The sequence below is a fragment of the Symsagittifera roscoffensis genome, chromosome 1 (genome assembly GCF_963678635.1).
Source record: "Symsagittifera roscoffensis chromosome 1, txSymRosc1.1, whole genome shotgun sequence".
In the NCBI taxonomy this organism is placed as follows: Eukaryota; Metazoa; Xenacoelomorpha; order Acoela; family Convolutidae; genus Symsagittifera; species Symsagittifera roscoffensis.
In genome coordinates, this window is record NC_087062.1 from 95530709 (window position 1) to 95544062 (window position 13354).

At 35.9% G+C, this 13354-nt stretch overlaps 1 protein-coding gene and 16 non-coding genes across 17 annotated transcripts in view; 16 read left to right on the forward strand and 1 right to left on the reverse strand.

Annotated features, from left to right (window-relative positions):
- The window catches only part of LOC134857265 (serine dehydratase-like), a 260322-nt gene that overhangs the window by 38475 nt on the left and 208493 nt on the right, over positions 1-13354 (reverse strand). The window lies entirely within an intron of this gene.
- On the forward strand, positions 395-466 carry Trnae-cuc (transfer RNA glutamic acid (anticodon CUC)). Its single transcript has one exon. It is a non-coding gene; the product is annotated as a tRNA-Glu (tRNA).
- On the forward strand, positions 985-1056 carry Trnae-cuc (transfer RNA glutamic acid (anticodon CUC)). Its single transcript has one exon. It is a non-coding gene; the product is annotated as a tRNA-Glu (tRNA).
- On the forward strand, positions 1281-1352 carry Trnae-cuc (transfer RNA glutamic acid (anticodon CUC)). The gene has a single exon. It is a non-coding gene; the product is annotated as a tRNA-Glu (tRNA).
- Positions 1576-1647, forward strand: Trnae-cuc (transfer RNA glutamic acid (anticodon CUC)). The gene has a single exon. It is a non-coding gene; the product is annotated as a tRNA-Glu (tRNA).
- On the forward strand, positions 2457-2528 carry Trnae-cuc (transfer RNA glutamic acid (anticodon CUC)). Its single transcript has one exon. It is a non-coding gene; the product is annotated as a tRNA-Glu (tRNA).
- On the forward strand, positions 2751-2822 carry Trnae-cuc (transfer RNA glutamic acid (anticodon CUC)). The gene has a single exon. It is a non-coding gene; the product is annotated as a tRNA-Glu (tRNA).
- Trnae-cuc (transfer RNA glutamic acid (anticodon CUC)) lies at positions 3341-3412 on the forward strand. The gene has a single exon. It is a non-coding gene; the product is annotated as a tRNA-Glu (tRNA).
- Trnae-cuc (transfer RNA glutamic acid (anticodon CUC)) lies at positions 3932-4003 on the forward strand. The gene has a single exon. It is a non-coding gene; the product is annotated as a tRNA-Glu (tRNA).
- On the forward strand, positions 4522-4593 carry Trnae-cuc (transfer RNA glutamic acid (anticodon CUC)). Its single transcript has one exon. It is a non-coding gene; the product is annotated as a tRNA-Glu (tRNA).
- Trnae-cuc (transfer RNA glutamic acid (anticodon CUC)) lies at positions 5113-5184 on the forward strand. Its single transcript has one exon. It is a non-coding gene; the product is annotated as a tRNA-Glu (tRNA).
- Trnae-cuc (transfer RNA glutamic acid (anticodon CUC)) lies at positions 5703-5774 on the forward strand. The gene has a single exon. It is a non-coding gene; the product is annotated as a tRNA-Glu (tRNA).
- Trnae-cuc (transfer RNA glutamic acid (anticodon CUC)) lies at positions 7155-7226 on the forward strand. The gene has a single exon. It is a non-coding gene; the product is annotated as a tRNA-Glu (tRNA).
- On the forward strand, positions 7970-8041 carry Trnae-cuc (transfer RNA glutamic acid (anticodon CUC)). Its single transcript has one exon. It is a non-coding gene; the product is annotated as a tRNA-Glu (tRNA).
- On the forward strand, positions 9152-9223 carry Trnae-cuc (transfer RNA glutamic acid (anticodon CUC)). Its single transcript has one exon. It is a non-coding gene; the product is annotated as a tRNA-Glu (tRNA).
- On the forward strand, positions 10334-10405 carry Trnae-cuc (transfer RNA glutamic acid (anticodon CUC)). The gene has a single exon. It is a non-coding gene; the product is annotated as a tRNA-Glu (tRNA).
- On the forward strand, positions 11509-11580 carry Trnae-cuc (transfer RNA glutamic acid (anticodon CUC)). Its single transcript has one exon. It is a non-coding gene; the product is annotated as a tRNA-Glu (tRNA).

A 13354-nucleotide genomic window follows, 5' to 3' on the forward strand; every position in this document is an offset into this window, starting at 1 on the left:
ATCGATCAGAGCAGAAAACTTGTGCGTGTTTATCTTCAAATAGAAAAACGTGCCATTGAGGCGCGCACTTTATTCGAAAAAAAACACAATTAACATTAATATCCAAGTTGGTCTAGCGGTCAGAATTTCTGGCTCTAACCCACAAGGACCTGGTTCGACTCCCGGACTGGGAAGTCTATTAGCTTTTTAATTGATTTTTTCTCCCTTTTAACTATTACGCTCAATTGAGTTCTTAAAAACTTTTTTGAAGTTGTATAGGTTACAAGAACTTAAAATGTTGAAAAACTTCATGAATCGATCAGAGCAGAAAACTTGTGCGTGTTTATCTTCAAATAGAAAAACGTGCCATTAAGGCGCTCACTTTATTCGAAAAAAAATACAAATAAGTTTAAAATCCCAGTTGGTCTAGCGGTCAGGATTTGTGGCTCTCACCCACAAGGCCCGGGTTCGACTCCCGGACTGGGAAATCTATTAATTATTTCAAAAGCGATTTATTCTTCCTATTAACTATTACGCTAAATTGAGTTCTTTGAGAGTCCTTTGAAGTTGTATACGATACAAGATTTTAAAATGTTGAAAAAAAATATAGATCGATCAGAGCAGAAAACTTGTGCGTGTTTATCTTCAAATAGAAAAACGTGCCATTGAGGCGCGCACTTTATTCGAAAAAAAACACAATTAACATTAATATCCCAGTTGGTCTAGCGGTCAGAATTTCTGGCTCTAACCCACAAGGACCTGGTTCGACTCCCGGACTGGGAAGTCTATTAGCTTTTTATTTGATTTTTTCTCCCTTTTAACTATTACGCTCAATTGAGTTCTTAAAAATTTCTTTGAAGTTGTATAGGTTACAAGAACTTAAAATGTTGAAAAACTTCATGAATCGATCAGAGCAGAAAACTTGTGCGTGTTTATCTTCAAATAGAAAAACGTGCCATTAAGGCGCTCACTTTATTTGAAAAAAAAATACAAATAAGTTTAAAATCCCAGTTGGTCTAGCGGTCAGGATTTGTGGCTCTCACCCACAATGCCCGGGTTCGACTCCGGGACTGGGAAATCTATTAATTATTTCAAAAGCGATTTATTCTTCCTATTAACTATTACGCTAAATTGAGTTCTTTGAGAGTCCTTTGAAGTTGTATACGATACAAGATTTTAAAATGTTGAAAAAAAAATATAGATCGATCAGAGCAGAAAACTTGTGCGTGTTTATCTTCAAATAGAAAAACGTGCCATTAAGGCGCTCACTTTATTCGAAAAAAATACAATTAAGTTTAAAATCCCAGTTGGTCTAGAGGTCAGGATTTGTGGCTCTCACCCACAAGGCCCGGGTTCGACTCCCGGACTGGGAAATCTATTAATTATTTCAAAAGCGATTTATTCTTCCTATTAACTATTACGCTACATTGAGTTCTTTGAGAGTCGTTTGAAGTTGTATACGATACAAGATTTTAAAATGTTGAAAAACTTCATGAATCGATCAGAGCAGAAAACTTGTGCGTGTTTATCTTCAAATAGAAAAACGTGCCATTAAGGCGCTCACTTTATTCGAAAAAAATACAAATAAGTTTAAAATCCCAGTTGGTCTAGCGGTCAGGATTTGTGGCTCTCACCCACAAGGACCGGGTTCGACTCCCGGACTGGGAAATCTATTAATTATTACAAAAGCGATTTATTCTTCCTATTAACTATTACGCTAAATTGAGTTCTTTGAGAGTCCTTTGAAGTTGTATACGATACAAGATTTTAAAATCTTGAAAAAAAATTTAGATCGATCAGAGCAGAAAACTTGTGCGTGTTTATCTTCAAACAGAAAAACGTGCCATTGAGGCGCGCACTTTATTCGAAAAAAACACAATTAACATTAATATCACAGTTGGTCTAGCGGTCAGAATTTCTGGCTCTAACCCACAAGGACCTGGTTCGACTCCCGGACTGGGAAATCTATTAGCTTTTTATTTGATTTTTTCTCCCTTTTAACTATTACGCTCAATTGAGTTCTTAAAAACTTCTTTGAAGTTGTATAGGTTACAAGAACTTAAAATGTTGAAAAACTTCATGAATCGATCAGAGCAGAAAACTTGTGCGTGTTTATCTTCAAATACAAAAACGTGTCATTGAGGAGCGCACTTTTTTCGAAAAAAAAAAACACATAACATTAATATCCCAGGTGGTCTAGCGGTCAGAATTTCTGGCTCTAACCCACAAGGACCTGGTTCGACTCCCGGACTGGGAAGTCTATTAGCTTTTTATTTGATTTTTTCTCCCTTTTAACTATTACGCTCAATTGAGTTCTTAAAAACTTCTTTGAAGTTGTATAGGTTACAAGAACTTAAAATGTTGAAAAACTTCATGAATCGATCAGAGCAGAAAACTTGTGCGTGTTTATCTTCAAATAGAAAAACGTGCCATTAAGGCGCTCACTTTATTCGAAAAAAATACAAATAAGTTTAAAATCACAGTTGGTCCAGCGGTCAGGATTTGTGGCTCTCACCCACAAGGCCCGGGTTCGACTCCCGGACTGGGAAATCTATTAATTATTTCAAAAGCGATTTATTCTTCCTATTAACTATTACGCTACATTGAGTTCTTTGAGAGTCCTTTGAAGTTGTATACGATACAAGATTTTAAAATGTTGAAGAACTTCATGAATCGATCAGAGCAGAAAACTTGTGCGTGTTTATCTTCAAATAGAAAAACGTGCCATTAAGGCGCTCACTTTATTCGAAAAAAATACAATAAGTTTAAAATCCCAGTTGGTCTAGCGGTCAGGATTTGTGGCTCTCACCCACAAGGCCCGCGTTCGACTCCCGGACTGGGAAATCTATTAATTATTTCAAAAGCGATTTATTCTTCCTATTAACTATTACGCTAAATTGAGTTCTTTGAGAGTCCTTTGAAGTTGTGTACGATACAAAATTTTAAAATGTTGAAAAAAAATATAGATCGATCAGAGCAGAAAACTTGTGCGTGTTTATCTTCAAAAAGAAAAACGTGCCATTGAGGCGCGCACTTTATTCGAAAAAAAAAACACAATTAACATTAATATCCCAGTTGGTCTAGCGGTCAGAATTTCTGGCTCTAACCCACAAGGACCTGGTTCGACTCCCGGACTGGGAAGTCTATTAGCTTTTTATTTGATTTTTTCTCCCTTTTAACTATTACGCTCAATTGAGTTCTTAAAAACTTCTTTGAAGTTGTATAGGTTACAAGAACTTAAAATGTTGAAAAACTTCATGAATCGATCAGAGCAGAAAACTTGTGCGTGTTTATCTTCAAATAGAAAAACGTGCCATTAAGGCGCTCACTTTATTCGAAAAAAATACTAATGAGTTTAAAACCCCAGTTGGTCTAGCGGTCAGGATTTGTGGCTCTCACCCACAAGGCCCGGGTTCGACTCCCGGACTGGGAAATCTATTAATTATTTCAAAAGCGATTTATTCTTCCTATTAATTATTACGCTAAATTGAGTTCTTTGAGAGTCCTTTGAAGTTGTATACGATACAAGATTTTAAAATGTTGAAAAAAATATATAGATCGATCAGAGCAGAAAACTTGTGCGTGTTTATCTTCAAATAGAAAAACGTGCCATTTAGGCGCGCACTTTATTTGAAAAAAAAAACACAATTAACATTAATATCCCAGTTGGTCTAGCGGTCTGAATTTCTGGCTCTAACCCACAAGGACTTGGTTCGACTCCCGGACTGGGAAGTCTATTAGCTTTTTATTTGATTTTTTCTCCCTTTTAACTATTACGCTCAATTGAGTTCTTAAAAACTTCTTTGAAGTTGTATAGGTTACAAGAAATTAAAACGTTGAAAAACTTCATGAATCGATCAGAGCAGAAAACTTGTGCGTGTTTATCTTCAAATAGAAAAACGTGCCATTAAGGCGCTCACTTTATTCGAAAAAAATACAAATAAGTTTAAAATCCCAGTTGGTCTAGCGGTCAGGATTTGTGGCTCTCACCCACAAGGCCCGGGTTCGACTCCCGGACTGGGAAATCTATTAATTATTTCAAAAGCGATTTATTCTTCCTATTAACTATTACGCTAAATTGAGTTCTTTGAGAGTCCTTTGAAGTTGTATACGATACAGTATTTTAAAATGTTGAAAAAAATATATAGATCGATCAGAGCAGAAAACTCGTGCGTGTTTATCTTCAAATAGAAAAACGTGCCATTTAGGCGCGCACTTTATTTGAAAAAAAAACACAATTAACATTAATATCCCAGTTGGTCTAGCGGTCAGAATTTCTGGCTCTAACCCACAAGGACCTGGTTCGACTCCCGGACTGGGAAGTCTATTAGCTTTTTATTTGATTTTTTCTCCCTTTTAACTATTACGCTCAATTGAGTTCTTAAAAACTTCTTTGAAGTTGTATAGGTTACAAGAAATTAAAACGTTGAAAAACTTCATGAATCGATCAGAGCAGAAAACTTGTGCGTGTTTATCTTCAAATAGAAAAACGTGCCATTAAGGCGCTCACTTTATTCGAAAAAAATACAAATAAGTTTAAAATCCCAGTTGGTCTAGCGGTCAGGATTTGTGGCTCTCACCCACAAGGCCCGGGTTCGACTCCCGGACTGGGAAATCTATTAATTATTTAAAAAACGATTTATTCTTCCTATTAACTATTACGCTAAATTGAGTTCTTTGAGAGTCCTTTGAAGTTGTATACGATACAAGATTTTAAAATGTTGAAAAAAATATATAGATCGATCAGAGCAGAAAACTTGTGCGTGTTTATCTTCAAATAGAAAAACGTGCCATTTAGGCGCGCACTTTATTTGAAAAAAAAAACACAATTAACATTAATATCCCAGTTGGTCTAGCGGTCAGAATTTCTGGCTCTAACCCACAAGGACCTGGTTCGACTCCCGGACTGGGAAGTCTATTAGCTTTTTATTTGATTTTTTCTCCCTTTTAACTATTACGCTCAATTGAGTTCTTAAAAACTTCTTTGAAGTTGTATAGGTTACAAGAAATTAAAACGTTGAAAAACTTCATGAATCGATCAGAGCAGAAAACTTGTGCGTGTTTATCTTCAAATAGAAAAACGTGCCATTAAGGCGCTCACTTTATTCGAAAAAAATACAAATAAGTTTAAAATCCCAGTTGGTCTAGCGGTCAGGATTTGTGGCTCTCACCCACAAGGCCCGGGTTCGACTCCCGGACTGGGAAATCTATTAATTATTTCAAAAGCGATTTATTCTTCCTATTAACTATTACGCTAAATTGAGTTCTTTGAGAGTCCTTTGAAGTTGTATACGATACAAGATTTTAAAATGTTGAATAAAATATATAGATCGATCAGAGCAGAAAACTCGTGCGTGTTTATCTTCAAATAGAAAAACGTGCCATTTAGGCGCGCACTTTATTTGAAAAAAAAACACAATTAACATTAATATCCCAGTTGGTCTAGCGGTCAGAATTTCTGGCTCTAACCCACAAGGACCTGGTTCGACTCCCGGACTGGGAAGTCTATTAGCTTTTTATTTGATTTTTTCTCCCTTTTAACTATTACGCTCAATTGAGTTCTTAAAAACTTCTTTGAAGTTGTATAGGTTACAAGAAATTAAAACGTTGAAAAACTTCATGAATCGATCAGAGCAGAAAACTTGTGCGTGTTTATCTTCAAATAGAAAAACGTGCCATTAAGGCGCTCACTTTATTCGAAAAAAATACAAATAAGTTTAAAATCCCAGTTGGTCTAGCGGTCAGGATTTGTGGCTCTCACCCACAAGGCCCGGGTTCGACTCCCGGACTGGGAAATCTATTAATTATTTCAAAAGCGATTTATTCTTCCTATTAAATATTACGCTAAATTGAGTTCTTTGAGAGTCCTTTGAAGTTGTATAAGATACAAGATTTTAAAATGTTGAAAAAAAATATAGATCGATCAGAGCAGAAAACTTGTGCGTGTTTATCTTCAAATAGAAAAACGTGCCATTGAGGCGCGCACTTTATTCGAAAAAAAGTACAATTACCATTAATATCCCAGTTGGTCTAGCAGTCATGTTTTCTGGCTCTCACCCACAAGGCCCGGGTTCGACTCCCGGACTGGGAAATCTATTAATTATTTCAAAAGCGATTTATTCTTCCTATTAAATATTACGCTAAATTGAGTTCTTTGAGAGTCCTTTGAAGTTGTATAAGATACAAGATTTTAAAATGTTGAAAAAAAATATAGATCGATCAGAGCAGAAAACTTGTGCGTGTTTATCTTCAAATAGAAAAACGTGCCATTGAGGCGCGCACTTTATTCGAAAAAAAACAATAAACATTAATATCCCAGTTGGTCAAGCGTTCAGAATTTCTGGCTCTAACCCACAAGGACCTGGTTCGACTCCCGGACAGGGAAGTCTATTAGCTTTTTATTTGATTTTTTCTCCCTTTTAAATATTACGCTCAATTGAGTTCTTAAAAATTTCTTTGAAGTTGTATAGGTTACAAGAACTTAAAATGTTGAAAAACTTAATGAATCGATCAGAGCAGAAAACTTGTGCGTTTATCTTCAAATAGAAAAACGTGCCATTGAGGCGCTCACTTTATTCGAAAAAAAGTACAATTACCATTAATATCCCAGTTGGTCTAGCAGTCATGTTTTCTGGCTCTAACCCACAAGGACCGTGTTCGACTCCCGGACTGGGAAGTCTATTAATTTTTTAATTGATTTTTTCTTCCTATTAACTATTACGCTCAATTGAATCGTTTAAGAGGTCTTTGAAGTTGTATAGGATACAAGAACTTAAAATGTTGCAAAACATCTTAGATCGATCAGAGCAGAAAACGTGTGCGTGTTTATCTTCAAATAGAAAAACGTGCCATTGAAGCGCTCACTTTATTCGAAAAAAAATACAATTAACATTAATATCCCAGTTGGTCTAGCAGTCATGATTTCTGGCTCTAACCCACAAGGACCGTGTTCGACTCCCGGACTGGGAAGTCTATTAGCTTTTTATTTGATTTTTTCTCCCTTTTAACTGAGTTTTTAGAGACTTCTTTGAAGTTGTATAGGTTACAAGAACTTAAAATGTTGAAAAACTTCATGAATCGATCAGAGTAGAAAACTTGTGCGTGTTTATCTTCAAATAGAAAAACGTGCCATTAAGGCGCTCACTTTAATCGAAAAAATACAAGTAAAATTAACATCCCAGTTGGTCTAGCGGTGAGGATTTGTGGCTCTCACCCAAAAGGCCCGGGTTCGACTCCCGGACTGGGAAGTCTATTAATTTTTTAATTGATTTTTTCTTCCTATTAACTATTACGCTCAATTGAGTTCTTTGAGAGTTCTTTGAACTTCATGAATCGATAAGAGCAGAAAACTTGTGCATGTTTATCTTCAAACAGAAAAACGTGCCAATTAGGAGCTCACTGTATTCGAAAAATAATCACATTAAAACTTGCTATTGTAGTTGGTCTAGCGGTTAAGATTTGTGGCTTTCACCAACAAGACACGGGTTCGACTCCCGGAATGGGAAATCTATAAACAAAAATTTAAATGAATTTCTTTTTCCTTTTAACTATTACGCTCAATTGAATCGTTTAAGAGCTCGTTGAAGTTGTATAAAATACAAGAACTTAAAATGTTGCAAAACTTCTTAGATCGATCAGAGCAGAAAACTTGTGCGTGTTTATCTTCAAATAGAAAAAAAACACAATTAACATTAATATCCCAGTTGGTCTAGCGGTCAGAATTTCTGGCTCTAACCCACAAGTACCTGGTTCGACTCCCGGACTGGGAAGTCTATTAGCTTTTTATTTGATTTTTTCTCCCTTTTAACTATTACGCTCAATTGAGTTCTTAAAAACTTCTTTGAAGTTGTATAGGTTACAAGAACTTAAAATGTTGAAAAACTTCATGAATCGATCAGAGCAGAAAACTTGTGCGTGTTTATCTTCAAATAGAATAACGTGCCATTAAGGCGCTCACTTTATTCGAAAAAAAACACAAATAAGTTTAAAATCCCAGTTGGTCTAGCGGTCAGAATTTGTGGCTCTCACCCACAAGGCCCGGGTTCGACTCCCGGACTGGGAAGTCTATTAATTTTTTAATTGATTTTTTCTTCCTATTAACTATTACGCTCAATTGAGTTCTTAAAGACTTCTTTGAAGTTGTATAGGTTACAAGAATCTAAAATGTTGAAAAACTTCATGAATCGATCAGAGCAGAAAACTTGTGCGTGTTTATCTTCAAACAGAAAAACGTGCCAATTGGGCGCTCACTGTATTCGAAAAATAATCACATATAAACTTTCTTTTGTAGTTGGTCTAGCGGTTAAGATTTGTGGCTTTCACCAACAAGACACGGGTTCGACTCCCGGAATGGGAAATCTATAAATAAAAAATTAAATGAATTTCTTTTTCCTATTAACTATTACGCTCAATTGAGTTCTTTGAGAGCTCTTTGAAGTTGTATAGGATACAAGAACTTAAAAAGTCGCAATACTTCTTGGATCGATCAGAGCAGAAAACTTGTGCGTGTTTATCTTCAAATAAAAAAACGTACCATTGAGGCGCTCACTTTATTCGAAAAAAAATACAATTAACATTAATAACCCAGTTGGTCTAGCAGTCAGGTTTTCTGGCTCTCACCCACAAGGACCGGGTTCGACTCCCGGACTGGGAACTCTGTTAGCTTTTTATTTGATATTTTTTTCCCTATTAACTGTTACGCTCAATTGAGTTCTTAAGGAGTTCTTTGAAGTTGTATAGGTAACAAGAACTTTAAAAGTTGAAAAACTTCATGAATCGATCAGAGCAGAAAACTTGTGCGTGTTTATCTTCAAAGAGAAAAACGTGCCAATTAGGCGCTCACTGTAATCAGAAAAAAAATCATATTTAAACTTGCTATTGCAGTTGGTCTAGCGGTTAGGATTTGTGGCTTTCACCAACAAGACACGGGTTCGACTCCCGGAATGGGGAATCTATAAATAAAAATTTTAATAAATTTCTTTTTCCTATTAACTATTACGCTCAATTGAGTTCTTTGAGAGCTCTTTGAAGTTGTATAGGATACAAGAACTTAAAATGTTGCAAAACTTGATGGAGCGACCAGAGCAGAAAACTTGTGCCTGTTTATCTTCAAATAGAAAAACGTGCCATTAAGGCGCTCACTTTATTCAAAAAAATACAAATAACAGTACAATCCCAGTTGGTCTAGCGGTCAGGATTTGTGGCTCTCAGCCACAAGGCCCGGGTTCGACTCCCGGACTGGGAAGTCTATTAATTTTTTAATTGATTTTTTCTTCCTATTAACTATTACGCTCAATTGAGTTCTTAAAGACTTCTTTGAAGTTGTATAGGTTACAAGAATCTAAAATGTTGAAAAATTTCATGAATCGATCAGAGCAGAAAACTTGTGCGTGTTTATCTTCAAACAGAAAAACGTGCCAATTGGGCGCTCACTGTATTCGAAAAATAATCACATATAAACTTGCTTTTGTAGTTGGTCTAGCGGTTAAGATTTGTGGCTTTCACCAACAAGACACGGGTTCGACTCCCGGAATGGGAAATCTATAAATAAAAAATTAAATGAATTTCTTTTTCCTATTAACTATTACGCTCAATTGAGTTCTTTGAGAGCGCTTTGAAGTTGTATAGGATACAAGAACTTAAAAAGTCGCAAAAGTTCTTGGATCGATCAGAGCAGAAAACTTGTGCGAGTTTATCTTCAAATAAAAAAACGTACCATTGAGGCGCTCACTTTATTCGAAAAAAAATACAATTAACATTAATAACCCAGTTGGTCTAGCAGTCAGGTTTTCTGGCTCTCACCCACAAGGACCGGGTTCGACTCCCGGACTGGGAACTCTGTTAGCTTTTTATTTGATATTTTTTTCCCTATTAACTGTTACGCTCAATTGAGTTCTTAAGGAGTTCTTTGAAGTTGTATAGGTAACATGAACTTTAAAAGTTGAAAAACTTCATGAATCGATCAGAGCAGAAAACTTGTGCGTGTTTATCTTCAAAGAGAAAAACGTGCCAATTAGGCGCTCACTGTAATCAGAAAAAAAATCATATTTAAACTTGCTATTGCAGTTGGTCTAGCGGTTAGGATTTGTGGCTTTCACCAACAAGACACGGGTTCGACTCCCGGAATGGGGAATATATAAATAAAAATTTTAATAAATTTCTTTTTCCTATTAACTATTACGCTCAATTGAGTTCTTTGAGAGCTCTTTGAAGTTGTATAGGATACAAGAACTTAAAATGTTGCAAAACTTGATGGAGCGACCAGAGCAGAAAACTTGTGCCTGTTTATCTTCAAATAGAAAAACGTGCCATTAAGGCGCTCACTTTATTCAAAAAAATACAAATAACAGTACAATCCCAGTTGGTCTAGCGGTCAGGATTTGTGGCTCTCACCCACAAGGCCCGGGTTCGACTCCCGGACTGGGAAATCTATTAATTTTTTAATTGATTTTTTCTTCCTATTAATTATTACGCTCAATTGAATCCTTTAAGAGTTCTTTGAAGTTGTATAGGTTACAGGAACTTAAAAAGTTGAAAAAATTCACGAATCGATTAGAGCAGAAAACTTGTGCGTGTTTATCTTCAAACAGAAAAACGTGCCAATTAGGCGCTCACTGTATTCGAAAAAAAATCACATTTAGATTTGCTATTGCAGTTGGTCTAGCGGTTAGGGTTTGAGGCTTTCACCAACAAGACACGGGTTCGACTCCCGGAATGGGGAATCTATAAATAAAAATTTTAATAAATTTCTATTTCCTATTAACTATTACGCTCAATTGAGTTCTTTGAGAGCTCTTTGAAGTTGTATAGGATACAAGAACTTAAAATGTTGCAAAACTTGATGGAGCGACCAGAGCAGAAAACTTGTGCGTGTTTATGTTCAAATAGAAAAACGTGCCATTAAGGCGCTCACTTTATTCGAAAAAAAATACAATTAACATTAATATCCCAGTTGGTCTAGCAGTCATGATTTCTAACTCTCACCCACAAGGACTGGGTTCGACTCCCGGACTGCGAAATCTATTAGTTTTTTATTTGATTTTTTCTCTCTATTAACTATTACGCTCAATTGAGTTCTTAAAGAGTTCTTTGAAGTTGTGTAGGTTACAAGAACTTAAAATGTTGAAAAAATTCATTAATCGATCAGAGCAGAAAACTTGTGCGTGATTATCTTCAAACAGAAACACGTGCCAATTAGGCGCTCACTGTATTCGAAAAAAAAATCACATTTAACCTTGATAGCGTAGTTGGTCTAGCGGTCAGGATTTGGGGCTTTCACCAACCAGACACGGGTTCGACTCCCGGACTAGGAAGTCTATTAAATTTTAAAAAAATTTTTTCCTATTAACTATTACGCTCAATTGAGTTCTTTGAGCGTTCTTTGAAGTTGTATAGGATACAAGAACTTAAAATGTTGCAAAACTTCTTGGATCGATCAGAGCAGAAAACATGTGCGTGTTTATCTTCAAATAGAAAAACGTGCCATTAAGGCGCTCACTTTATTCGAAAAAACTACAAACAAAAGTACAATCCCAGTTGGTCTAGCGGTCAGGATTTGTGGCTCTCACCCACAAGGTCCGGGTTCGACTCCCGGACCGTGAATTTTATTAATTTTTTTATTGATTTGTTCTTCCTATTAATTATTACGCTCAATTGAATCCTTTCAGAGTTCTTTGAAGTTGTATAGGTTACAAGAACTTAAAAAGTTGAAAAAATTCATGAATCGATTAGAGCAGAAAACTTGTGCGTGTTTATCTTCAAACAAAAAAACGTGCCAATTAGGCGCTCACTGTATTCGAAAAAAAAAATCACATTTTAACTTTCTATTGCAGTTGGTCTAGCAGTTAGGATTTGTGGCTCTCACCCACAAGGCCCGGGTTCGACTCCCGGACTGGGAAGTCTATTAATTTTTTGATTGATTTTTTACTTCCTATTAATTATTATGCTCAATTGAATCCTTTAAGAGTTCTTTGAAGTTGTATAGGTTAAAAGACCTTAAAAAGTTGAAAAAACTCATGAATCGATTAGAGCAGAAAACTTGTGCGTGTTTATCTTCAAACAGAAACACGTGCCAATAAGGCGCTCACTGTATTCGAAAAAAAATCACATTTAATCTTGATATTGCCGTTGGTCTAGCGGTTAGGATTTGGGGCTTTCATCAACAAGACACGGGTTCGACTCCCGGACTGGGAAGTCTGTTAAATTTTTAATTGATTTTTTTCCTATTAACTATTACGCTCAATTGAGTTCTTTGAGAGTTCTTTGAAGTTGTATAGGTTACAAGAACTTAAAAAGTTGAAAAACTTCATGAATCGATTAGAGCAGAAAACTTGTGCGTGTTTATCTTCAAACAGAAAAACGTGCCAATTAGGCGCTTACTGTATTCGAAAAAAAAATCACATTTAAATTTGCTATTGCAGTTGGTCTAATGGTTAGGCTTTGTGGCTTTCACCAACAAGACACGGGTTCGACTCCCGGAATGGGAAATCTATAAAAAAAATTAAATTAGTTTCTTTTTCCTATTAACTATTACAGTCAATTGAGTTCTTTGAGAGTTATTTGAAGTTGTATAGGATACAAGAACTTAAAATATAGAAAAACTTCATGAATCGATTAGAGCAGAAAACTTGTGCGTGTTTATCTTCAAACAAAAAAACGTGCCAATTAGGCGCTCACTGTATTCGAAAAAAAAATCACATTTAAACTTTATAATGCAGTTGGTCTAGCAGTTAGGATTTGTGGCTCTCACCCACAAGGACCGGGTTCGACTCCCGGACTGGGAAGTCTATTAATTTTTTGATTGATTTTTTACTTCCTATTAATTATTATGCTCAATTGAATCCTTTAAGAGTTCTTTGAAGTTGTATAGGTTAAAAGACCTTAAAAAGTTGAAAAAATTCATGAATCGATTAGAGCAGAAAACTTGTGCGTGTTTATCTTCAAACAGAAACACGTGCCAATAAGGCGCTCACTGTATTCGAAAAAAAAATCACATTTAATCTTGATATTGCAGTTGGTCTAGCGGTTAGGATTTGGGGCTTTCATCAACAAGACACGGGTTCGACTCCCGGACTGGGAAGTCTGTTAAATTTTTAATTGATTTTTTTCCTATTAACTATTACGCTCAATTGAGTTCTGTGGGAGTTCTTTGAAGTTGTATAGGTTACAAGAACTTAAAAAGTTGAAAAACTTCATGAATCGATTAGAGCAGAAAACTTGTGCGTGTTTATCTTCAAACAGAAAAACGTGCCAATTAGGCGCTTACTGTATTGGAAAAAAAAATCACATTTAAATTTGCTATTGCAGTTGGTCTAATGGTTAGGCTTTGTGGCTTTCACCAACAAGACACGGGTTCGACTCCCGGAATGGGAAATCT